Source organism: Gossypium arboreum, chromosome 12, assembly GCF_025698485.1.
Source record: "Gossypium arboreum isolate Shixiya-1 chromosome 12, ASM2569848v2, whole genome shotgun sequence".
NCBI classification, from domain to species: Eukaryota; Viridiplantae; Streptophyta; class Magnoliopsida; order Malvales; family Malvaceae; genus Gossypium; species Gossypium arboreum.
The window spans coordinates 28633699-28660351 of record NC_069081.1 but is presented as its reverse complement, the minus strand read 5'-3'; positions in this window follow the sequence as shown (position 1 = coordinate 28660351).

The window sequence follows — 26653 nt, the reverse complement described above, 5'->3', positions numbered from 1 at the left end:
TTTTCTTTGGTTCTTGATCTATCTAACTTCAAATTTAACTTTTTATTCACAAAATCATTCAAATCAACCGACAAACACAGATTTAGGGCAATTTACTAATTAGCCCTCACATTTACACATTCTTACACTTTAGTCCCTAATCACAAAAATCACAAAATATATAAAATTTCCAAATACTCATGTTAGGCTAAATTCTCATAGTATAGATATAAGCCCATATGTTTCATTTAAATCACATTTTTGTCCCTCAAAATCTCATTTTTACAATTTAGTCCAAATTACTCAAATTCATCAAAAATTCAAAGATAAAATATATCAACCCAACACATATCTTTTATTTTCCAACAACTAGCATCACAAATCTCACAATTTCATTAATGGCATATTTTAAAATCATAAAAAAAATTAGAAATTGAGACTTGGGCTTGATAGAACACCAAGCAACGATCACAAAAATGTAGAAATTATCAAAAATGGAACAAAACTCACACCTTAATCAAAGAAATCAATGGCCGAACCCTAGAGCTCTTGTTCTTTCTTTTTCTTTGTGTAATTTCAGCAAGATGAACACCAAATAAGCTTAATTTCATGTTTTCTTTTATTAATAATAACTTTAATAACTAAATAACAATTTTTCCCTTAATAAATAAACATTTAAAACATTAGCATTAAGACCATAAATGTCCACTCATGCTTTTAATGGTCTAACTACATCATAAGGACCTCTTCTTTAATAAGACAAAGCAATTAAGCACTTTAACAAACAACAGGAAACTTTTACATTTTACGCGATTAGATCCCTTTATCAAACTAAGCACACAAACGATCAAATTTTCGTACGAAATTTTCACACATACTAATTCACTTATATTAAGCATAGAAAGTAATTTTTCTAACTCAGATTTGTGGTCCCAAAACCACTATTTTGACTAGGGTCTAAACCAGACTGTTACACGACCTAATATACGGGCGTGTACCATGGCCATGTGCCCCTAAAGAGTTGCTGACGTTAGACCCAGAATGTCAAGGTTTTTGTACATGAGCTGAGACACGGGAGTGTCATGGCCGTGTGGGGGACACGGGCATGTACCAAGCCGTGTAAAAACCCCTGTAGGTTCGAATCGCAAAACAAATTCGGATAGGCTAGGGACACAGGCGTGTCCCGATATGTTCAGGCCTTCAACATGGCCATGTTAAGAAGACACACGGGTGTGCCACCCTTCCACATGGGCGTGTGCCTCTGTCTACTTTGAAATTTTACAAAGTTTTCTAAAATGTTTTGTTTATTCCTGAACTATTTCCAAAGCGTGTTTTGGACCTCGTAGGTCCATATTAGGGTCATTAAGAGGAAGTTTAAAAGTTTTAAAAATCAAGTGAAATTTTATGACCTGAAAATATTTGTATGTATGTGTTTAAGTCCGGTAACACCTCGTATCCTGTTCCGGCATTGAACTCGGGTAAGGGGTGTTACATTTAGTGGTATCAGAGCTACGATTTAGTCGATTCTCAAACTAACGTGGCGAATGTATAAGTCTAGCTATACATGCCATAAGTACATTGTGATAGTGTGACAATTCTTGACCTTTAAATTGTGTTTTCATATAATAAATGGATCCCGATGATGCAGTGGTAGACGATGTAGAGAGTAATACGCTGGCTCTTGCTGAAGGGACCGCGCCAATCGACTGTGAGCCTGTGAAATTTAGTCAGGGCGGAGGGGCTGCAGAAGCCTACTTCCACATGATGAACACATGGTACTCGGAGTTTGTTCATGCAAACCTGAACACTCCACCTTCTTCACCCCTCCAATCCTCCAGCTACCCCCATAGCTCCCCAAGCCGTAGAGATGATTAGAAGGGAGAAACCTCCAGTTGATAGAATTCTGGTTAGAAAACACCATTAGGGTATTCGATGAATCGTCTTACACACTTGGGGAGTGCATAAAGTGTGTTGTGTCACTTCTATTAGAATTGGCCTACTAGTGGTGGAACACCCTTGTGTCGGTTGTACCAAGGGAAAGGATTACATGGGATTTTTTCTAAGAGGAATTTCAAAAGAAGTATATTAGTCAGAGGTTTATAGATCAAAAGAGGAAGGAATTTCCAGAATTAAAGCAAGGCCGAATGACAGTGAAAGAGTGTGAGCCTGAGTTCGTGATGCTCAGCAAATATGCTAGGTAGTGCGTATCTACCGAAGCTATCCTGTGCAAGAGATTTAAAGACAGATTGAATGAAGACATCTAATTTTTAGCTGGAATCTTTGAGTTAAGGGAGTTTGTGATGCTTGTCGAGAGAGCTTGCAAGGTAGAAGAATTAGCCAAAATGAAGAGAAAGGTTGATATGGAGTCTCGTGACTTAAAGATAAGACAAATGGGGAAATCACATCAGACCTCATCCAAGAGATCGAGAAAGTTTCCTACTCGATCGAATGCTTCAGTAAGAATCTCGAGTAGAAATAAGAATAAGCAGTACACAGCTTCTAACGCTCAAATAACTTCAATCACGAGTGTTGGTAGTGCTCGGCCAAATAGGCCGGAGTGTTCGTAGTGTGGTAGGCGTCATTTCAGTGAGTGTCGAGCAAATAATAGAGGTTGTTTCAAGTGTAGTTCAGTAGATCATTTCATCCGAAATTGTCCTGAAATGGATGAGAAAGACAAAAAGCAAGATATAAGAGCGAGTAATGCTCCTTCGAGGGGTAGACCAGAGAAGAGCCCAAGAAGTGGGGCTAGAAATCAAGGTGTGCCTAGAGATTTCGCTGTAAGTTCTGAGCATTGAGTGCCTGCAAGGACGTATGCCATTCGCACTCGCGAAGAGGCATCATAACTAGATGTGATTACAGGTACTTTTTATCTTCATGAGATTTCTGTTGTTGCTTTGATTGATCTGGGGTCTACCCATTTGTATGCTTGTGTGAAACTGGTGTCTAGAATGAATATGCCTGTCGAGTCTACAAAATTTTTGGTAAAGGTGTCAAACCCATTAGGCAATCATGTATTAGTTGACCAAGTATGTAGAAATTGTCCCTTGACAATTAGAGGTCATTGTTTTCTAGCTAACCTCATGTCATTGCCGTTTGATGAATTTGACTTTATCCTTGGTATAGATTGGTTGTCTACCCATGATGTTATAGTAAATTGTGGGAAGAAATTCGTTGAACTAAAATGTAAAAATGGGGATATTCTTCGGGTTGTATCAGGTGAACCGGATAGCTTACCTGTAGTGATTTCTTTTATGACGGCTGAGAAATATATCAAAAAAGGGTATGAGTCTTATCTCGCATTTGTGTTGAATACCCAAGTGTCGGAAGTAAAGATTGAGTCAGTGCCAGTGGTGAGTAAGTTTCCAGATGTGTTTTCGGAAGAGTTGCCCGGACTGCCTCCAACTAGGGAAGTCGAGTTTGTATCGAGTTAGTCCTTGGTACTGCGCCCATATCGATTGCCCCGTATAGGATGGCACTGTTGGAGCTAAAAGAGTTGAAGGCTTAGCTACAAGAGTTAACGGATAAGGGTTTTGCGAGACCAAGCTATTCTCCGTGGGGTGTTCCGGTACTTTTTGTGAAAAAGAAAGACGGGTTGATGAGGTTATGTGTAACAGTCTGATTTAGACCCTAATCGAAACGGTGGTTTCGGGACCATGAATCCGAGTCAAAAAATATTTAAACATTATTTTTTGTTTTTATTATATGTGAATTTGCATGTGTGCTTAATTAAATAAAAAAGGTTTAATCGCATAAAATGAAAACTTGATAGTTTAATGTATAAGGGTTGAATTGTTATTGTCTTTTAAAATGGAAGTACTTATATTATAATTATGCCATTGGCTATATGAGTGGATGGTTGTGGGCATGATTTATATGGTTTTATAATTAAAATTTTAAGGTTAAAATTGTAAAATAATAAAAGACATATATGATATATTATTACATAAAAAAAAGAAGAAAGCCATGCATTTTAGCTCATATTGTGACTGAAACTAAAAACAAAGAAAAAGAACTAAAGCTTATTCGGCCATTGTTGGTTCAATTTTAAGATATCATTGCTTCGAATATTACCCGAGCCATGCTCAAAATTTTTATTTTGATGAATATTTTGTGTTATGCCATTGATTAATATTTGTGTTTTGTGATGTTTGATGACAAAATATCAAAAATATGTTTTAGATTAACATGTTTTGTATTGGAGTTTTTGATGATTTTGAGTTATTAGGACTAAATTGCAAAAATAATAAATTGAGGGATTAAAATGTGAAATAGATGAAATATATGGACTAGTATGTTTATATGGAAAATTCAGCCCAACTATATTATTGTGAGATTTTGTGTATTTTGTGTTTTATACAATTAGGACTAATTTGTAAAAAGTATGAAATATCAGGGGTAAAATGGTAATTTTCCCATTTATGTGTTGTTGGATTAAATTGAATGAAATTGTGTTTAAATGAGTTTAATTTGAAATTATATAGATCAAGAACAAAGAAAATCGAACTTGGATCGAGGAAAAACAAAAATAGTCGAATAGCCGATTTGTAATGTCCGTTGATATCCGAGGTAAGTCTTTAAGAAATTAAACATGGTTTATTTTGAACATAGAATGTTTTATTGTGATGATTCAAATTTTATAATCTATTAGTATAATAGTCGAATGTGATGTATCATTGTATTATGGTTGAGTTTCATTCGACTGATTTAAAACCTCTGAAAGTATGTATGTGTTACATGGAATATTATATGATTCGATATATGAAATGTTGTGGAATGATTCTATATTTGTGATATTCGAGCTTTGAGCCTAGCAAGCCTTGTGGTAGTGACTTTGATCGGGCTTTGTGCCTAGCAGGCTTAATGCCTGTGAATAAGTATCAGACCTTGGGTCTAGCAGGCCTTGTGCCGGTGTGTGATTCAGGCTTATGCCTAGCAGGTTTTATACCGGTGATTTGTTTACAAGTCTGTGATTATAAGAGTTCAAATTATTGTGGATATTGAGCAAGTGAATTGAGATAAATTACCTTGTTTATGTTCGGCTACATAGGTAAGTACATGTAAGCTTATATTGAACTTGTATATTCGGCTGCATGTGAGGTTATATTGAATTTGAATATTCGATTACATGTGAGTTTATATTGAATTTGTGTATTCGGTCATATGTAAGGTTAACTTGAATGTGCATATTCGGCTATATGTGATGTTCTATTGAATTTGAACTATAGGTTACATATGATGTTTTATTTAACTTTTATATATTCGGCCATATGTGTGTCCATTAAGAATTTTGTGTATTCGGCCATACATGTAGGTGCTAATGTGATAACATATTTGTTCTTATATAATCGGCTATATAGGAAATATATATATGGTGATATATATTCAATTTTGAACATTCGACTAAGGTATCTTAATGTGTTAATGTGTAATATTATTGATATAACTCAGTTAGTTGAATGTTTTGATTATTCATTGAGTTGTTTATTGTGCTTAAAGCTTACTAAGCTAAGTTAGCTTACTCTATGTGTTTGTTTTTTTTGTTTTATAGATTTTGGTTGTAAGTCTTGAGCTCGGGGATCGTTATTGAAGTCATCCACACTATCATCAACTTTCGGTACTATTAAAAGTTTATTTTCAAACTTATGGCATGTATAGGCTAATATGTATTTTGTTCAACTTTGAATATGTATATATATATTGAGCCATGTGAATATGGCTTATCTTTAGAGTTTGGATATGGTTATGTTTGGCAATGGTTTATCTCATTTTGATTATAATGATATGTGAAGTGAATGAAAAGTAAATGTGAATGGTATTATATGAGCTGGTAATAGCTTGAAATGATAACTGAAATTGGCTGTGGTTGGTCGCTTGGTTTTGATATGTTTAAATATAAATAAAAATGGTTTGATGATTTGATTTTGATGTATGCTTATTCATTTATAAACATGAGCTCAGGTGTTAGCATGTTTAATGTATACTAGAAATGCATGATATGAGGCATGCCTATATTCGAATATGCAAAGATTAGTTTAGTTCGATTTGCATGAAAAAAAATGTATAAGTACTATAATTAGTTATGAGTTTATTAATGGTGATTATTGAGATTTTATTGTTTAATAATGTTTGGAAGTGAGACATTGATAAATGACCATTTGAATAGTGATTTTATGCAATAGTACACCATGAGCATTATATGTATTTTTGCAAAATTGATAATTATGTGTACGTATATACATGTACTTTGATTGTTAATTTGAGTGATGGTTTGGGTATATAATGAAAGTATATGCGTATGTTTATATTTGTTAATGAAAATGTGATTATTTGAAAGGTATAGATTCGGTCAAATTTTGAGATATGATTCGTAAATGCAATATGATAAATAAAGCATGTTTAATATTTAGTTAGCCATGAGCTTTATATATTTATGAGTATGAATTGTATGAATATGTGAATGTTTGGAATTTTATTTTTGCTCGGTCATGCCTCGTAACCCTAATCCGGCGATGGGTACAAGTTAGGGGTGTTACATTATGTATAGACTACAGATAGCTCAACAAGGTGACTGTGAAGAACAAATATCCTTTGCCAAAGATCGATGATTTGTTTGACCAATTGAAAGGAACCACAGTATTTTCGGCTATTACCAGCTAAGAGTTAAGTAGCATGATGTACCGAAAACTGCATTTCAGATGAGGTACGGGCACTATGAGTTCCTTGTCATGCCCTTTGGCTTAACAAATGCTCCCACTATGTTTATGGACTTAATGAACCGTATTTTCCGACTGTACTTGGAAAAGTTCGTTGTTGTTTTTATCGATGATAAATTAATCTATTCATGTGATGAGAGTGAACATGCGGAGCATTTGAGAACTATTTTGCAGACTTTAAGAGATAATCAGTTGTATGTCAAGTTTAGTAAAAGTGAGTTTTAGCTCCGAGAGGTTGGATTCTTATGGCACGTCGTGTCGGGTGATGGAATTAGAGTTGACCCGAGTAAGATCTCGACTATTATTGAGTGGAAATCACCGAGGAATGTATCAGAGATTAGAAGCTTTCTAGGCTTAGCGGGTTACTACAAATGATTTCTTAAAGGATTCTCCATGATTGCTACTCCAATGACGAGGTTGCTACAGAAAGATGCCAAGTTTGATTGGACAGAAAATGCCAATAGAGTTTCGAGAAATTTAAGGCGTTGTTGATTGAAGCCCCAATTTTAGTGCAACTGAAATCGGGAAAAGAATTTGTAGTGTATAGCGATGCATCCTTGACTAGATTAGGATGCGTGCTCATGCAAGAAGGCAAGGTAATAGCATATGCCTCGAGATAACTAAAGCCACATGAGAAATATTATCCGACACACAACTTAGAATTAGCAGCCATAGTGTTCAAACTAAAGATTTGGAAACACCATTTGTATTGTGAGAGATGCCGAGTATTCACCAACCATAAAAGTCTAAAGTATTTGATGACTCAAAAGGAATTGAACCTTCACCAATGGAGATGGCTAGAGCTCTTAAAATATTACGAGCTGGTGATCGACTATCACCTTGGGAAGGCTAACATGGTCACCGATGCTTTGAGTAGGAAATCCTTATTTGCCTTGAGAGCTATGAATACTCAGCTGATTGTGTCTGATGATGGTTCGTTACTAGCGGAGTTGAGAGCTAGATCGATGTTTCTCCAAAAGATCTATGAAGCTTAGAAAGGTGGCAGTGATTTGCAAACCAAGAGAGCTCAATGTGAGTCAGGTATTAAATCAGATTTTTAGATTGGTTCTGATGGTTGTTTGATGTTCCAAGATATGGTCTGTGTACCTAGAGATGATGAGCTTGTTGGGAAAATTCTTCACAAGGCACATAGTAGTTGTATTAGTGGCCAGGTATGAAAAGAGACATCTCAGAGTTTGTGCCGAAATGTTTAATTTGTCAGCAAGTGAAAGCTAAGCACCAAGTACCTTAGGGTTTACTTCAGCCTGTGATGGTTCCTGAGTGGAAATGGGATCGAATTACCATGGATTTGGTGAACGGATTACCGTTGTCACCAAGAAAGAAGGATGTTGTTTGGGTCATAGTTGATCGATTAACAAAATCAGCTCACTTTATTCCAGTACGTACCGACTACTCACTCGATAAGCTAACTGAGTTGTATATTTCTGAGATTGTGAGACTTCATAGAGTGCCATTTTCGATTATTTCGGATAGGGATCCGAGATTCACCTTGCGGTTTTAGAAAAATTTACAAGAAGATTTAGGGACAAAGTTAAATTTTAACACGGCTTTCCATTCGCAAACCAACAATCAGTCAGAAAGAGTAATTCAGATTCTTGAAGACATGTTGCAGTGTTGTGTCCTTGAATTTCAAAGCAGTTGGGAAAATTATTTACTGCTGGTAGAGATTACTTACAACAATAGCTATCAGTCGAGTTTGAAAATTGCGCCTTATGAGGCTTTATATGGGCGTAAGTGTCGAACGCCTTTGTTTTAGACCGAACTTAGGGAAGATCAGATTCACGAGGTTGACTTAGTCAAAGAGATCGAAGAAAAAATGTAACACCCTTAACCCGTAACCGACATTGGATTAGGGTTACGAGGCATTACCAGACAGACAGAACATTTCAGACCAATTCAGAATTACAAGTATTTTTTAACATCATTTCATAAGCAATCATCTCTTAAGATGGTCTACGAAACCTAAAACATACTGTTAAGAACGGTTAGAGCTAAACCGAACACATTCATAAAATTTAGAACATAGAAAATTTTTCAATTCTATTGAGGTCACACGCCCGTGTGTCCAGACCGTGTGCCTCACACGGGCATCAAACACACCCATGTGAATCAGCTGTGCCAAAACAGAGCATGCATACTGACTTTCACCGACAGCCAACAAAGACGCCTGTGTGCTGCAACTGTGTGATACTTAGCTAGCTATTGACTTTAGCCCACGGCCACATGACACGCTCGTGTCCCCTGACCGTGTGGCACCATGCAGGCTTGATTTAAGCCAAATTGCCACCCCTTTTAAAAGTCATCCCTACAAGCTATAATAAACAACATTTGTACCTAAAATTTTCATCCAATTCCATACTTATGACAAGCTTCATTATAACAAAAACATATTAGCTTATAAAACACTACAACCATACACCATTTGGAACCATCAACCAAATACCAAAACTATATACAACATTTCATTTGTTAGCCAACTCTCATGGCATAATATATACACATCAAAACTTATATACATAGACCTTCTAGCCTATACATGCCATACATTAAAATATTTACACTTTCAAAAGTAACAAAATGAGATCAATAGTGTGGTGACAATCCTCGACTATCCCCGGGCCTTTAGTAGCTACGATAACTGTAAAACAGATAGTAAACACACAGAGTAAGCTTGAAAGAGCTTAGTAAGCCAAATACAATTGGTCTAACTACTAAAGCATATAAGTACAATTCAACCATAGAGATTAATAACCATTTCATAGAATAATTCATAAACTTAACCGTGCTCCTTTGTTTGCATATATGTCATGCTTTATTTCTATACATATTTCACAGAGACAGAGTTTTTCATATTCAGAAATTTAGTACGATACAAACGTACCTACATAGGTTTTACATTTCATATACTCCATCTCAGATTTCGTACGCTATCATTAGACGGGTTAGAAACGATACAGATGCTCATAAACAAGTACAATGCTGACGTCTCGGACGTGGTCTTACATGTAATTCAATATCGATGCCTCTGTCCCAGATAGGGTCTTACACAAAATCAGATACAATGCTGATGCCCCAGACATGGTCTTATACGTAAGTCTCAATCGAGGCCTGTGTCCCAGACATGGTCTTACACGATGTCTCAGACAGATGTCAATTTTTCTTAGAAACATACAGAGCTTTTCAGATATTAACATATTATCATACTTTACTCCAAAGTATCCATCAGGCACTCAAGGCCATCCAATACAGATTACAGTTTATATGTGCAGAATTTATTTCAATTAACACGTAATTGTAATTTGACTTACCTTAGACATATTTCGGATAAAACGGGTCGTCTATTAAACTATTTTGGACTTCCCCTGATCTAAGTCTGATTTTCTTTTTTCTTGATCTAATACAATTCAACCATTCAATCATTCATTTCATTCAATATAACCCATGAACACATATTTAGGGCACTTTACATTTTAGCCCTTACATTTTCACACTTTGACAACTTAGTCCATTTTTCACAAAATCACCAATATGCAAAATTTCTTTGCAAAAAGGGCTAGCTGAATTGTCATGGCTTCTATATAAGCCCATACAACATGTTCAATTCACAATTCAGTCCTTCTAAACCTCATTTTCAAAATTTAACCCAAATAGCTCAATCTCATCAAAATTCCAATGATAAAACATGATAATCTCAGCTATATCTTTCGTAATCCATATAAAAACATTACAAAGCTCATATAACCATCAATGGCACATTTTATAATCTTCAACAAAATAAAAAATTCAAACATGGTTTTTGAAGAACACGAAGAAACGATCACAGAAACGTAGAAATTATAAAAAATCGAGTTAAAATCATACCTTAATCAAGCAATCAAAGTGCCGAAACCTAAAATGGCTTTCTCCTTTTTATTTTTCTTTAATTTTTGACTATATGCATGATAATATGGCCAATTTCATGTTTTCATTTTATTATTATAACATTATAATCACCTTTTACAATTTTACCCTTAATGACATAACATTAATTTCTACCAACTCATGTCCATATTTGTCCATGCATTAGTACAATGGTCCAATTGACATGCAAGGACCTTTATTTTAAAAGCCAAGCCAAATAGGTGCTTTAGCATCTAGCACTCAACTTTTACACTTTACGGGATTTAATCCTTTTTCATAATTAAGCATAGAAACAGACAAATTAAATCACAAAAATTTTCACAGATGTAAATTCACATATCACAGATACAGAAAATAATATTAAAATATTTTTTAGACTCGGATTTGTGGTCCCAAAATCACTATTCTAACTAGGGTCAAAATCAAACTGTTATAGAAAATAAAGGTAATTCGTGATTACTTGAAAGCCGCTTTGGATAGACAGAAATCCTACGCAGATTTGAACTATACAGATTTGAAACAAAAAGAAATTGTGTTTCAAGTGGGTGATAAGGTGTTTTTGAAAGTGTCTCCATGGAAGAAAGTCCTCAGATTCGGTAAAAAAGGAAAATTAAGTTCACGTTTTATTGGACCTTATGAGGTGACTGGGAGAATTGGATCGGTAGCTTATCGACTAGCCTTGCCATTTGAGTTAGATAAGATCCACTGTAATACCCCAGATCCCGAAAACCCCTGTTGAATTATTTTTGTGTGTGGTGGCATGGGAGTATGTTTACCTCAGTGGTTTAGTGTTTTAGAGTGTTTGAGAAGTCATGGGTTCGAGCCCTAGCTTAGGCAAATTTTGCTCTTACATGAATAAACCCTGGTTCTTTGATAGTAGGCTTCTTAAAATTTTTGTGGGTAAGGCATGACATGAAGTGCCTGCTAGTCTGGTGGTATGTGGTGTGTTGGGGTGTGTAGAGGTCTTGAGTTCGAGACTTGCCATGTCCAGGTGTGTTTTATTTTGGCCTATGCCATGTGGATGGTTGAGTATCACTAGAACTCTTCTACTTGGTCAGTTGGGTTGTTGAGGGAAGTAAAGGATCATGTTAGCCGAAATTGTGGAGAGTTTTTAGGAGGGAGTTAAAGGGAGGAAAAAGTGGAGGGTAAGGTGTAGAGGAGTTGTGGCCGAATAGGGCATTGACTACTCAGGATTTCGACTATGGGTGGTCACTTCATTTCGGGTTTTTGCAAATTGTGATGCTTTTCACTCTTCGCTTCTGAAGTTGAGCTTTATTTTCTTTTCGTGCATCTTTCACTAGGGTGCTTCAATTCTTCCTTTTTCCCTATCAAGTTTGTCGAATAGGCCTATTACCCTAGCCTCTATTTTGGTTTTGAGTAGGTACTTCTTGACTCCTTTTCATCTTTTCTTTTCCTTTCACCCTATTCTTCCTTGGACGAATATCCTTCTTCCTCCCTCTCCCTGACTCCAACGTTACCCTCTTAACTGAATACCTTCAGCATTTGTGGCTATTTCATCCCTTCCTCTCCTCTCAATAGTGTTATTTCCTCTTGCTAGAATCGAATATCTTTTTTGTTACTTAGGCGACATCTAGATTGAAGTCTAGGCCGATTATTGATTAGTCTTTCCTCTTCACTGGTTTGCGATTTCTTTTTCTTCTATGGGCCGAATGGATCATATTCATTCACCTTTATTTCACCTTAATAACTGTCACCTAACCTATGGTTGCTGAATGTTGCTAGGGGCATGATCTCCACAGTCAAGGGGTTAGGTCCATTGTTCTTTCACAACAAGTGATCTTTTCGCTCGTGGTAAGTACTTTAATAGTGATTATATTGATAAGGGATTTCAACTTCTGGTGAATAGGCTAACTATTTCGTAAAGGTTAAAGCTTTGGAGTGAGTACGTTGGGTTTGGAGCAAGAGGGGTTCTGCGATAGTTTGTTTGGTAAGTAGCGATGATTAGGTTAAAGTATTTGCGATACTATGGTTTTTGGATTAACTGTAAAAATGAACTAATGGTGGAATTGTTGTTGTGAATCATAGGTGCTTTAATCTCAGAAGTGTTAAGGCTACAGTTTCGTTATAGGTGTGTGCACAACACTACCATTAGATGTGTAACAGCAAAAGTCGAAAAGTTGAAAAGTAGGTTGTCGATACAACACAGGCGTGTGGCCACCCGTGTGGCATGTGACAGCCCAAAATTGACCCTAGTCGGAAAGTGGTTTCGGGACCACGAAACCGAGTCTTATAAATAATTAATTGTTATATTCTATGTTTATGATGTTAATAAATGCATGTATGAAAGTTTCATGCATTAATTTGATCATTTCTATGTGAATTTATTAAAAATGGACTTATATGAAACATTGTAGAAATGTGATAGGTTAATCTATGAGGGCCTATTAAAGCATGTAGTGAAAATAGTGGTTTTGCATGTCAAATACTCCTTTTCTTATGCATAGTGGCCGGCCATGATGGAGCATATATTACAATATGTTGTAAATTTCCATGAAGTGGTCATTATTTTATGTAAAAGAAAGGAAATAATAAAAGAAATAGAAAAGAAAAAAAAAAGTGTGTGTGGATGCCTTTCCCCCCATTTGCCGTGAATTGAACAAGAAAAACAAAAAAAATGCTCATCCTTCCTCAAATTTCTTTCAATTGCCGTGAGTGAGAGAGAGGGGGTTTGGAGAAGCTTGGCCATACTTGCAACTAGAGTGAGGTATGTTTGATGTCATTCTTTAAGATTCATGCATGTTTTAGTTGTTAGTTTGAAACCTACCTAGCCCATGGCTTAGATTTCTTTGCTATTTGATGGAGATGAAGTTCGCCATGGAGGTTGTCTTTTTTGGTTGGTTGTTTAAATGTTGTTGTGATGAAGCATGAAGAGAAGTGAGATGAATGTTTAATAAAAGGAGATTTTAGATCCTTGAGTTCTTGTTGTTATGTGTATGTGCATGAGTATTCGGCCATGCTATAGAATCTATGTGCAAATGATAAATGCTTGGTACATTCGGCTACATGGGATAATGAAAGTTGTATTAAGTTAAGGTGCATACTTTAATCTAAGTGTTGAGAAGTATTCGGCTAAGATAGCTAAAAGGTGGGTGTTGCCGATTTTTAGATTATGAGAGTGGTTATAATGGGCATTAAGATGGTAATCTTAAGAAATGATAAGTAGATGATATAATTGAAGGGTGAAGTGGCTAATAGGGACTTTTAATGAAATTATGTCAAGGCCGAATGTATCATGAAATAAATAAATAAAAAATGCTAAATTGTGCTTGTATGTGTGTTCGGCCAAGGAAGTGTGATATGAAGCTTTGATAGGTTTGAAAGATGAATGACCGAATGAGCTATAGGTCATGTATGGGTTAATTTTATGCATATGTGTGTGTGGCATTAGTAGTTAATGGCATTCGGCATTGTTTAACTAAAATTAGAAATGAATCTTAAAAGTTAAATAGGTTGCCCTAGTGGCCGAATGTGTTAAAAACTAATGCATGGACAAATGATACTGAATGAATTGATTTACGAAATGTGTATGGTTGCCGTATGTATGTGTTAGATTGAGAAGTAAATTTGTTTGATTTAGCTCAAGAGCAAAGGGGAACTAGATTGGATAAAGGAAAGGAGAAAGCAAACGAGTAGCCGATTTGGAACCGTTCTACCCCAAACAAGGTCTCTCGGACTCGTATTGTTTACGTGATCGGGACCATCGCTGAAGTCATCACAACGGCTGAAATCTTGTGGTATTGTTTTTGTTGTTGAAGAACATTTGGCATGTATAGGCTATTATATTTTGTCGAATTGTGGGTTGTAAACTTTAAGCCATGTGAAAATGGCCTATGTGGTCGTCGAGTGGAATGCTAGAACCTATAGCCACGAGTCTTAGAAACTCTAATTTTGATAAGGTGGCCATAATTTGTGTCATGTATGATGGATGATTAAGGCCAAGGAAAGATTCATGAAATTGGCATAGTCTCTCGCAGTAACTGTTGCGGACAGCAGCAGTGAGATGAGATTGAAAAATCACTAAACATAGTAGAAGTAGAATTAAATAGTGAGTAAATTATGAAATTGAACCTTGATGAATCTATTTTTATATGGATGAAACGAAACGACCATATGAGCAGTATACTGAGAAATATTAAAGTTCTCGTGAGACAGGGCCAGAACGGTTTCTGGGTCCCCTGTCGCGACTTTGAAAATTTGTCATAAATTATCCAGAAAGAATTAGGAGTCATTCCTTATATGTACAGATTCCATTTTGAGTCTAGTTTCATTAGAAACAAACGGCACCAGTATTAAAGCCCTGTACAGAGAGATATCCAAGTTGTAACGCACGAAGGTCAGAGCAGTCGATTCCGGTAACATGGGTGACTTTAACTAATAAACTGTACCAATTGGCCCAACCAAAAATTCTAAAAATAAATCCATGGATGGGTATATGAGTCTAAATTCAGGGAAAATTTACGAAACCAGTTTCCGAGTTTTGAAACTCAAGATATGATTTTTAAGACGACGGTGACGCAGCTTTCCAGCCTGACTGGTAATGTCAAATTGGTTGGTATTTTGAGAGGATTTGGCGTTAACCCTCGTGTCCGACACCGCGTCGGTCACGAGTTAGAAATGTTACAATTTTATTGGTATCAGATCTATGGTTTAGTCGGTTCTAGGACTACCATAGAGCGTGTGAGTCTAGCTATACATGCCAAATTGTTAGTGCTTAATAATGTGATGACTTGACGGTTGAAATTTTTGTTTTGATTAGCGATGGAACCCGGGAGAGAGACCCTTGGCGGATGACGTTGAAAGTGTAGCGGCTGCTCTGCGCAAGGGACACCGCTGTTGAGCCTCGGTCATCCGCGAATAATCAAAATGAAGGCGAAACAAGCCTTCTTCACCATGATGAATGAGTGGGTCGCATAATATGCCCGAACCAATCCGGTGTCCAACCATTCCGAATTTAAATAATCCACCCCAAGAGCCCGTGATGCCATCGATTCGATCCTGTGAGGCTGAGTAAACCACCGTGGACTTGATTAGGAAGCGTGGGGCCGAGGAGTTTAAGGCCATAGTTACCGATTTATGCCGAAAGGGCGAAGTTCGCTTAATAACACCATTAGAGTGTTTGATGAACTGTCATGCACACCGATGAATGTCTTAAGTGTGCGATATCTTTGTTGCGAGACTCACCTACTATTGGTGGAGGACCTTGATTTCCATAGTCCCAAAGGAACAAGTTACTTGGGATTTCTTTCAAATGAATTTCGAAGAAATATATTAGTCAACGGTTCATCGATCGAAGCGTAAGGAGTTCCCGGAACTCAAGCAAGGCCGTATGACCATATCTGAATCTGAACATGAGTTCGTAAGACTTAGTCGGTATGCTCGGAGTGTGTGACTGATGAGGTTGCTATGTGCAAAAGATTTGAAGAAGGATTGAATGAAGAGTTAAAGTTACTAGTGGGAATTTTGGAGATAAAGGAGTTCGTGACACTAGTCGAACGAGCTCGCAAGGCGTAAGAACTTGGGAAGGAGAAGAAGAAGGCTGAACTTGAAGCAAGAGATTACCGTAAAAGATCAACGAGTAAAGCTCCGTTCTCGATCAGAAAGAGGTTCAAGGAGGACACTAGTAAGTCGAGGGCAATCTGGGAATTTCCATTAGAGCCCGACCATTGACGGACTCCAGAGCTACATCGATAGCTAGTTTGGGCAATAATCGTCAAGAGAGACCTGAATGTCCCCAATGTGGAAGACGACACCTAGGTGAATGTTGGGGTAAGTCTGTTAACAAGACTGTTATGGATGTGGTTCAAGGACCACTTCATTAGGGATTGCACGAGCTAGATGAGAAGAATAAGATGCAAGGTGCGAGATCTAGTGGGGCGACGACTAGAGGTAGACCCCGAGGGTTTCAGGAGGTAGGGGTGGTAATCGAGGGGAGCCACCGATCTGGCTGTTCGATCCGAGACCCGAGCTCTGCTAGAGCATATGCCATCCGCGCACGAGAGGAGGCATCCTCCCCGACGTTATCACGGTACTTTTACTCTCTTTGATACTAGTGTGATTGCATTGATTGACCCGGCTCTACTCATTCATATGTATGTGAAACTTTAGCATCCAAGAAGACTCTACCGTTGAGTCTCTCGAGTTCGTAATTCGAGTGTCAAACCCTTTGGGTCAATACGCATTCGTTGATAAAGTGTGCAAGAGATGCCCCTAATAATTCGAGAATCTGTTTTCCGGCCGATCCGATGCTTCTACCATTTGATGAATTCGATGTTATTCTTGGTATGGATTGGTGACAGTACATGATGCGATGGTGGACGCAAAAGGAAAACCATTGTTCGAGGAGTGCAAATAATGAGGTAGTCCGAGTCGAGTCTCTCGATTTAAAAGGAGTGCCAAGAATAATATCTTCTATGACCGCTCGGAGATATGTGAAAAGGGTGTGAAACATACCTTGCGTATGTGTTGGGAAGTAAAGAGACGGAAAGGAAACTCGAATCGGTACAGTGGTTTGTGAGTATTCAGATGTTTTTCCGAGGAGTTATCGGGATTGCCACCGGTTCGAGAAGTGGAATTCGACATCGGTTGTACCGGTACTACGCCGATTTCAATAGCCCCATATCGTATGGCATTAATGAAATTAAAGGAATTGAAGGTTCAATTGCAAGAATTGACGGATAGAGGTTTCGCTCGACCGAGTTTTTCTCCGTGGGCGCACCAAGATTGTTTGTGAGAAAGAAGGACGGAAGCATGAGGTTGTGCATCGACTACCGTCAACTCAATAAAGTGACGATAAAGAATAAATATCTGTTGCCACGAATTGACGATTTGTTTGATCAATTAAAGGGAGCCTCGGTGTTTTCAAAGATAGATTTGAGGTCGGGATACTATCGGTTGAGGGTCCGAGAATCGGACATACCAAAACCGCTTTTAGAACAACGTCGGTCACTACTGAATTCTTGGTGATGCCGTTTGGGCTCACTAATGCCCTACGGTGTTTATGGATTTAATGAATAGAATTTTCAGGCCATACTTGGATCGGTTCGTAGTTGTATTTATCGATGACATTTTGGTCTATTCGAAAGATGAAACCGAACATGCTGAACACCGAGGCTAGTGTTGCAAATCTTACGAGATAAGCGATTATACATAAAGTTCAAGAAATGTGAATTTTGGTTGAAAGAGGTTAGCTTTTTGGGGCACGTGGTGTCGCATCGGTGTCGGGTGGACTGAACAAAATTTGACCATAGTCAATTGGAAACCTCCAAGGAATGTTACCGAAGTTAGGAGCTTTTGGGGCTTGCTTACTACCGACGGTTTGTGAAAGGATTCTCGATGATAGCCACACCCATGACAAAACCGATTCGAAAGATGTCAAATTTGAATGGACGGAAAAGTGTCGAAAAGTTTCGACCAATTGAAAACCCATTTGACGAAAGCTCCAGTTCTAGTACAACCCGAATCTGGCAAAGAGTTTGTCATCTATAGTGATGCCTCCCTACTTGGGTTAGGTTGCGTATTGATGCAAGAAGGTCGAGTTGTGGCCTATCGTCGAGACAATTAAAGCCACATGAGAAAAATTATCCAACCCATGATCTCGAATTGGCTGCCATCGTGTTCGCCTTGAAGATATGGCGACATTACTTATTTGGTGAGAAGTGCCATGTGTATTCGGATCACAAAAGTCTCAAATATTTGATGACTCAAAGAGACTTAAATCTGCGACAAAGACGATGGCTCGAGTTGTTAAAAGATTATGAACTCGTCATTGATTATCACCGGAAAGGCTAATGTGGTTGCGGATGCCTTAAGTCGAAATCACTGCTTTTCTTCTGACGATGAATGTACACTTGTCTATTCTACCCGACAATGTGTTAGTAGCCGAATTAAAGGCCAAACCATTGTTGGCTCATCAAATTCGGGAAGCTCGAAAGTTGATGAGGAGTTACTTGCAAAACGGGCCGAGTATGTTCGAACAAGGATCGAGTTTCAAATCGATGATGACGATTGTTTGAGGTTCGAAGTCGTCGTGTTCCAAAGAATTGAACTTATTTCGATAATTCTAAATGAAGCCCATTGTAGTCGAATGTCAATCCACCCGGTAGTACTAAAATGTACAATGACCAAACGCCAATTTTGGTGGCCCGTATGAAACGAGACATTTCGAATTTGTTTCAAGGTGTCCGATATGTCAACAAGTGAAAGCGGAACATCAAGTGCCATCGGGATTACTTGACCGATCATGATACCCGAATGGAAATGGGATCAAGTAACAATGGACTTTGTGTCCAGGTTACCATTGACTCGTAATAAGAAAGACTCGGTTTGGGTCATTGTTGATAGATCGACCAAGTCCGCTCATTTTATCCCTGTCCGCACGGATTTTTCGCTCGATAAGTTGGCAGAATTATACGTCTCCCAAATTGTTCGATTGCATGGGGTACCTATTTCTATCGTGTCGGATAGAGACCCAAGATTTACGTCGCGGTTTTGGAAGAAATTGCAAGAGGCTTTGGGTACCAAAGCGTATTTTAGCACTGCTTTTCACCCCCAAACCGATGGTCAATCCGAACGGATAATTCAAATACTCGAGGATATGTTGAGATGTTGCATCCTTGAGTTTAGTGGTGCATGGGAACGGTATTTACCCTTGGTTGAATTCGCTTACAACAATAGCTTTCAATCAAGTATCAAGATGGCGCCTTACGAGGCTTTATACGGTCGTAAATGCCGTACCCCATTATTCTGGACTGAACTTAGTGAAGGAAAAATCTTCGGGGTTGATTTGGTTAAGGATGCCGAGCAAAAAGTTCGAGTAATTCGTGAAAGTTTGAAGGCTGCTTCGGATCGCCAAAAGTCGTATGCGGATTTGAAAAGAAAAGATATTGAATATCAGGTTGGAGACAAGGTATTTCTCAAAGTCTCACCCTGGAAGAAAGTGCTTAGATTTGGCCGTAAGGGCAAATTGAGCCCGAGGTTCATCGGGCCATATGAGGTATCCGAACGAGTCGGTCCAGTCGCGTATCGTTTGATTTTGCCCCCTGAGCTCGAAAAGATTCACAATGTTTTCATGTCTCGATGCTTCGACGATATAGGTCTGATCCATCGCACGTAATTGCTCCATCCGAGATTGAGATTCACCTAATTTGAGCTATGAAGAGGAACCGGTTCGCATTATGATGCGTGAAGTAAAAGAGTTGCGCAATAAGAAAATCCCGTTAGTGAAGGTGTTGTGGCATAAACACGGAATTGAAGAAGCCACTTGGGAACTTGAGGACTCTATGAAAGAGCGATACCGAGCCTATTTATCGGTAAGATTTTCGGGACGAAAATTTCTTAAGTGGGGAGAGTTGTGACAGCCAAAATTGACCCTAGTCGGAAAGTGGTTTCGGGACCACGAAACCGAGTCTTATAAATAATTAATTGTTATATTCTATGTTTATGATGTTAATAAATGCATGTATGAAAGTTTCATGCATTAATTTGATCATTTCTATGTGAATTTATTAAAATGGACTTATATGAAACATTGTAGAAATGTGATAGGTTAATCTATGAGGGCCTATTAAAGCATGTAGTGAAAATAGTGGTTTTGCATGTCAAATACTCCTTTTCTTATGCATAGTGGCGGCCATGATGGAGCATATATTACAATATGTGGTAAATTTCCATGAAGTGGTCATTATTTTATGTAAAAGAAAGCAAATAATAAAAGAAATAGAAAAGAAAAAAAAAAGTGTGTGTGGATGCCTTTCCCCCCATTTGCCGTGAATTGAACAAGAAAAACAAAAAAAAAATGCTCATCCTTCCTCAAATTTCTTTCAATTGCCGTGAGTGAAAGAGAGGGGGGGTTTGGAGAAGCTTGGCCATACTTGCAACTAGAGTGAGGTATGTTTGATGTCATTCTTTAAGATTCATGCATGTTTTAGTTGTTAGTTTGAAACCTACCTAGCCCATGGCTTAGATTTCTTTGCTATTTGATGGAGATGAAGTTCGGCCATGGAGGTTGTCTTTTTTTGGTTGGTTGTTTAAATGTTGTTGTGATGAAGCATGAAGAGAAGTGAGATGAATGTTTAATAAAAGGAGATTTTTAGATCCTTGAGCTCTTGTTGTTATGTGTATGTGCATGAGTATTCGGCCATGCTATAGAATCTATGTGCAAATGATAAATGCTTGGTACATTCGACTACATGGGATAATGAAAGTTGTATTAAGTTAAGGTGCATACTTTAATCTAAGTGTTATTCGGCTAAGATAGCTAAAAGGTGGGTGTTGCCGATTTTTAGATTATGAGAGTGGTTATAATGGGCATTAAGATGGTAATCTTAAGAAATGATAAGTAGATGATATAATTGAAGGGTGAAGTGGCTAATAGGGACTTTTAATGAAATTATGTCAAGGCCGAATGTATCATGAAATAAATAAATAAAAAATGCTAAATTGTGCTTGTATGTGTGTTCGGCCAAGGAAGTGTGATATGAAGCTTTGATAGGTTTGAAAGATGAATGACCGAATGAGCTATAGGTCATGTATGGGTTAATTTTATGCATATGTGTGTGTGGCATTAGTAGTTAATGGCATTCGGCATTGTTTAACTAAAATTAGAAATGAATCTTAAAAGTTAAATAGGTTGCCCTAGTGGCCGAATGTGTTAAAAACTAATGCATGGACAAATGATACGAATGAATTGATTTCTGAAATGTGTATGGTTGCCGTATGTATGTGTTAGATTGAGAAGTAAATTTGTTTGATTTAGCTCAAGAGCAAAGGGGAACTAGATTGGATAAAGGAAAGGAGAAAGCAAACGAGTAGCCGATTTGGAACCGTTCTACCCCAAACAAGGTCTCTCGGACTCGTATTGTTTACGTGATCGGGACCATCGCTGAAGTCATCACAACGGCTGAAATCTTGTGGTATTGTTTTTGTTGTTGAAGAACATTTGGCATGTATAGGCTATTATATTTTGTCGAATTGTGGGTTGTAAACTTTAAGCCATGTGAAAATGGCCTATGTGGTCGTCGAGTGGAATGCTAGAACCTATAGCCACGAGTCTTAGAAACTCTAATTTTGATAAGGTGGCCATAATTTGTGTCATGTATGATGGATGATTAAGGCCAAGGAAAGATTCATGAAATTGGCATAGTCTACTGCAGTAACTGTTGCGGACAGCAGCAGTGAGATGAGATTGAAAAATCACTAAACATAGTAGAAGTAGAATTAAATAGTGAGTAAATTATGAAATTGAACCTTGATGAATCTATTTTTATATGGATGAAACGAAACGACCATATGAGCAGTATACTGAGAAATATTAAAGTTCTCGTGAGACAGGGCCAGAACGGTTTCTGGGTCCCCTGTCGCGACTTTGAAAATTTGTCATAAATTATCCAGAAAGAATTAGGAGTCATTCCTTATATGTACAGATTCCATTTTGAGTCTAGTTTCATTAGAAACAAACGGCACCAGTATTAAAGCCCTGTACAGAGAGATATCCAAGTTGTAACGCACGAAGGTCAGAGCAGTCGATTCCGGTAACATGGGTGACTTTAACTAATAAACTGTACCAATTGGCCCAACCAAAAATTCTAAAAATAAATCCATGGATGGGTATATGAGTCTAAATTCAGGGAAAATTTACGAAACCAGTTTCCGAGTTTTGAAACTCAAGATATGATTTTTAAGACGACGGTGACGCAGCTTTCCAGCCTGACTGGTAATGTCAAATTGGTTGGTATTTTGAGAGGATTTGGCCGTTAACCCCTCGTGTCCGACACCGGCGTCGGTCACGAGTTAGGGGTGTTACAATTTTATTGGTATCAGATCTATGGTTTAGTCGGTTCTAGGACTACCATAGAGCGTGTGAGTCTAGCTATACATGCCAAATTGTTAGTGCTTAATAATGTGATGACTTCTGACGGTTGAAATTTTTGTTTTGATTAGCGATGGAACCCGGGATAGAGACCCCCTGGCGGATGACGTTGAAAGTGTAGCGGCTGCTCTGCGCAAGGGACACCGCTGTTGAGCCTCGGTCATCCGCGAATAATCAAAATGAAGGCGAAACAAGCCTTCTTCACCATGATGAATGAGTGGGTCGCGCAATATGCCCGAACCAATCCGGTGTCCAACCATTCCCGAATTTAAATAATCCACCCCAAGAGCCCGTGATGCCATCGCCATCGATCTGTGAGGCTGAGTAAACCACCGTGGACTTGATTAGGAAGCGTGGGGCCGAGGAGTTTAAGGCCATAGTTACCGACGATGCCGAAAGGGCCGAGTTCTGGCTTAATAACACCATTAGAGTGTTTGATGAACTGTCATGCACACCCGATGAATGTCTTAAGTGTGCGATATCTTTGTTGCGAGACTCAGCCTACTATTGGTGGAGGACCTTGATTTCCATAGTCCCAAAGGAACAAGTTACTTGGGATTTCTTTCAAACAGAATTTCGGAAGAAATATATTAGTCGATTTGGAACCGTTCTACCCCAAACAAGGTCTCTCGGACTCGTATTGTTTGTGTGATCGGGACCGTCACTGAAGTCATCACAACGGCTGAAATCTTGTGGTATTGTTTTTGTTGTTGAAGAACATTTGGCATGTATAGGCTATTATATTTTGTCGAATTGTGGGTTGTAAACTTTAAGCCATGTGAAAATGGCCTATGTGGTCGTCGAGTGGAATGCTAGAACCTATAGCCACGAGTCTTAGAAACTCTAATTTTGATAAGGTGGCCATAATTTGTGTCATGTATGATGGATGATTAAGGCCAAGGAAAGATTCATGAAATTGGCATAGTCTACTGCAGTAACTGTTGCGGACAGCAGCAGTGAGATGAGATTGAAAAATCACTAAAAATAGTAGAAGTAGAATTAAATAGTGAGTAAATTATGAAATTGAACCTTGATGAATCTATTTTTATATGGACGAAACGAAACTACCATATGAGCAGTATACTGAGAAATATTAAAGTTCTCGTGAGACAGGGCCAGAACGGTTTCTGGGTCCCCTGTCGCGAGTTTGAAAATTTTCCATAAATTATCCAGAATGAATTAGGAGTCATGCCTTATATGTACAGATTCCATTTTGAGTCTAGTTTCATTAGAAACAAACGGAACCAGTATTAAAGCCCTGTACAGAGAGATATCCAAGTTGTAACACACGAAGGTCAGAGCAGTCGATCCCGGTAACATGGGTGACTTTAACTAATAAACTGTACCAATTGGCCCAACCAAAAATTCTAAAAATAAATCCATGGATGGGTATATGAGTCTAAATTCAAGGAAAATTTACGAAACCAGTTTCCGAGTTTTGAAACTCGTGATATGATTTTTAAGGCGACGGTGACGCAGTTTTCCAGCCTGACTGGTAATGTCAAATTGGTTGGTATTTTGAGAGGATTTGGCCGTTAACCCCTCGTGTCCGACACCGGCGTCGGTCACGAGTTAGGGGTGTTACATGGCAGGCTGTGTAACAAATCATAACTGTGTGGGCGATGAGATGGCCATGAGCGTTCTCATGGACCAAAATGACATTGGGCCATGATGGGTCGAACTGGGCTGTGTGGGCCAATGAGCTTGTAGGCCCCACACAAAAAATCACAAAAAATATGGAAATTTGTGGGCTAGGCTGTGTAAACTACACAGCTAAGGGCATTTTTGGGCTATGTAAGCCATATGAGAGTATGGGCCCACATGGGCCCGCAATATGGGTTGTAGGTCCATTATCATTAATTGTCTATTAAGGTTGCACGGATGGCCTGACACGACTGTGGACCCATTGTTGAGTCAGTAAGTATACTTGGACCCATATTGATGAAATGACCATTAAACCCCTATAGGGTAAATTGATTGATATACCCCTATTTGATGTATGACTGTTGAGCATGCCATTTTTACTATATATGCTTTGATATTATGTTGCATTGCATGGGGGTGGGATTATATGATTTTGGAGGAAGTGTACTAAGAGGCTATAAGCCTAACACTGGCAGCTCTACTGCAATTACTGTTTTAGTATCGAAATCGGTACGACTTGGTGTGTAGGGTTGGGTGGGTCAATTTTATCCCCACATGGTGTGTATGGCTGCTTCGGAGATGGTGTGTAGCGGATGGATTGGGTAGGATTCTTTGTTTACATACTATACTAAAATGGGCTAAGGCCCAGTCTGCCTTTGTATTGATATGGGCTTAGGTCCAGACTACTGTTGTTATTGAAAAAGGGGCTAAGGCCTTAATTGGAACTAACTGGCCTAAGCCCAGATTGCGTTTACTCTGATTATTTTTTATTTTTGGATTTCACACACTGATTTTTCATAAACTCAGCCATCTGTTACCTGTACAGGAAATCCCTAGGCTTAGACGGATCGAGGCGACAGAGGACTCGCAGGTGGCCACTCGAAGTAGTTAATTTATTTAAATATTATATTTTAGATTTTATTTGATATTGGGTTTTTGTTATGTAATAAGGCCTTTTTAAAGTTTATTTTAATTTGGGGGTTTAATTACTTTAATTTTACCCATTAGTAATAGGACTTGTATTTTCAAGAAAGCACAAACCAAAATTTTTCCGAAATCATCACGCTTACGCCATACGTTTTAAAAGCTTCAGTAACAAACACTATTTTAAAATTCGAGAAACTAGTATAATTTATATTTTGCTTAAACAACTTGATCTTTCACAAGGAACTAGTAATTCTAACCTTTTATTTAGAATCTAAATAAGTTTTTATGAAGAACGGATTTTTGTCAATTTGTGTTTTGAAAAAAACACTCCAATGTCACATCACAGATTTGGCCATAACGTCTAGGTTAGGTTTGGGGTGTTACATCCATAATGTTTTCCATGTGTCGATGTTGCACCGTTACCGTTCTGACCCTTTGCATGTTCTTCTGCCAACAGAGATTGAGATTCGGTCAGATAACAGGTTAAGATTTTAGCTCGGGAGGTTAAACAATTGAGGAATAAGAGTATAGCAGTTGTAAAGGTATTATGGCATAGAAATGCAATAGAAGACGCCACATGGGAGCCCGAGGATACCATCAAAGACCAATACCCAAACCTTTTTAACGGTAAGATTTTCGAGGACGAAAATCCCTAAGGGGGAGAATTGTAACAACTCGATTTTGAGCCTAGTTGAAACAGTGGTTTTGGAACCACTAATCTGAGGCCGGTGAAATTATTTTTAATAATATTTTATGTGTTATAGCACATTTACATGGATGCATGAAAATTTTGATGAATTAATTTTAGCGATTGTGAGCTTAATTGTGAAAAATGACTAAATCGCATAAAGAGCAAAAGTTTTGTTTTACTAGAAAATGTTGTTAAATAGCTAGAGAATCATAATTAGGGGTCTTTAAAGGGAAAATAGACCCATTTCAATAGGGGTGGCTGACCATAGAGACAAAAAAGAATAGAAAAGTCAAAATTAGGTGAAGTTGATAGCTTATTTTAACTAAAAATAAGATAAAATAAAGCAAAAAAAGAAAGGTTTATCATCTTTTTCATCTTCTTGTCCATACCACTAAAAATACAAGCCATTTTAAGGGTTTTGGGACTTCAAAATTTCAGCCACTCTTTACTCTTGCAAATAAGTGATTTTGATGGCTTTTCTTGATAATTTTTGTACTTTTGGGACCCTTGTAGGAATGGGAGAGCTATTTTGGCTAATGGTTAAAAGTTTAGGGTTTTTCCATGAAAGCTTTTGTGTTTTTTTCTGAAATATTATAGAAGAAAATGAGTTATGGTTGTTAAATAAACAAGTCTTGTGAAGTAGTTTTTCATGAAAACCCTAACTAAGGACCATTTTGCATAAGTTATAAATTATGTGGTAAATGTGTGAAATAATTAGAATTGTGGGCTGCTTCTAGTATACAAAGAATTCGGCTAGGCTTGGTTAGTGAGAAAATTTGATGAAAATCGATTTACGAGCCTAGGGGTAAAATTATAATTTTGTAAAAGTCTAGGGGTAAAATGGTCATTTAGCCAAGATATGAATTATGAAATGCATTGATTAATATGATG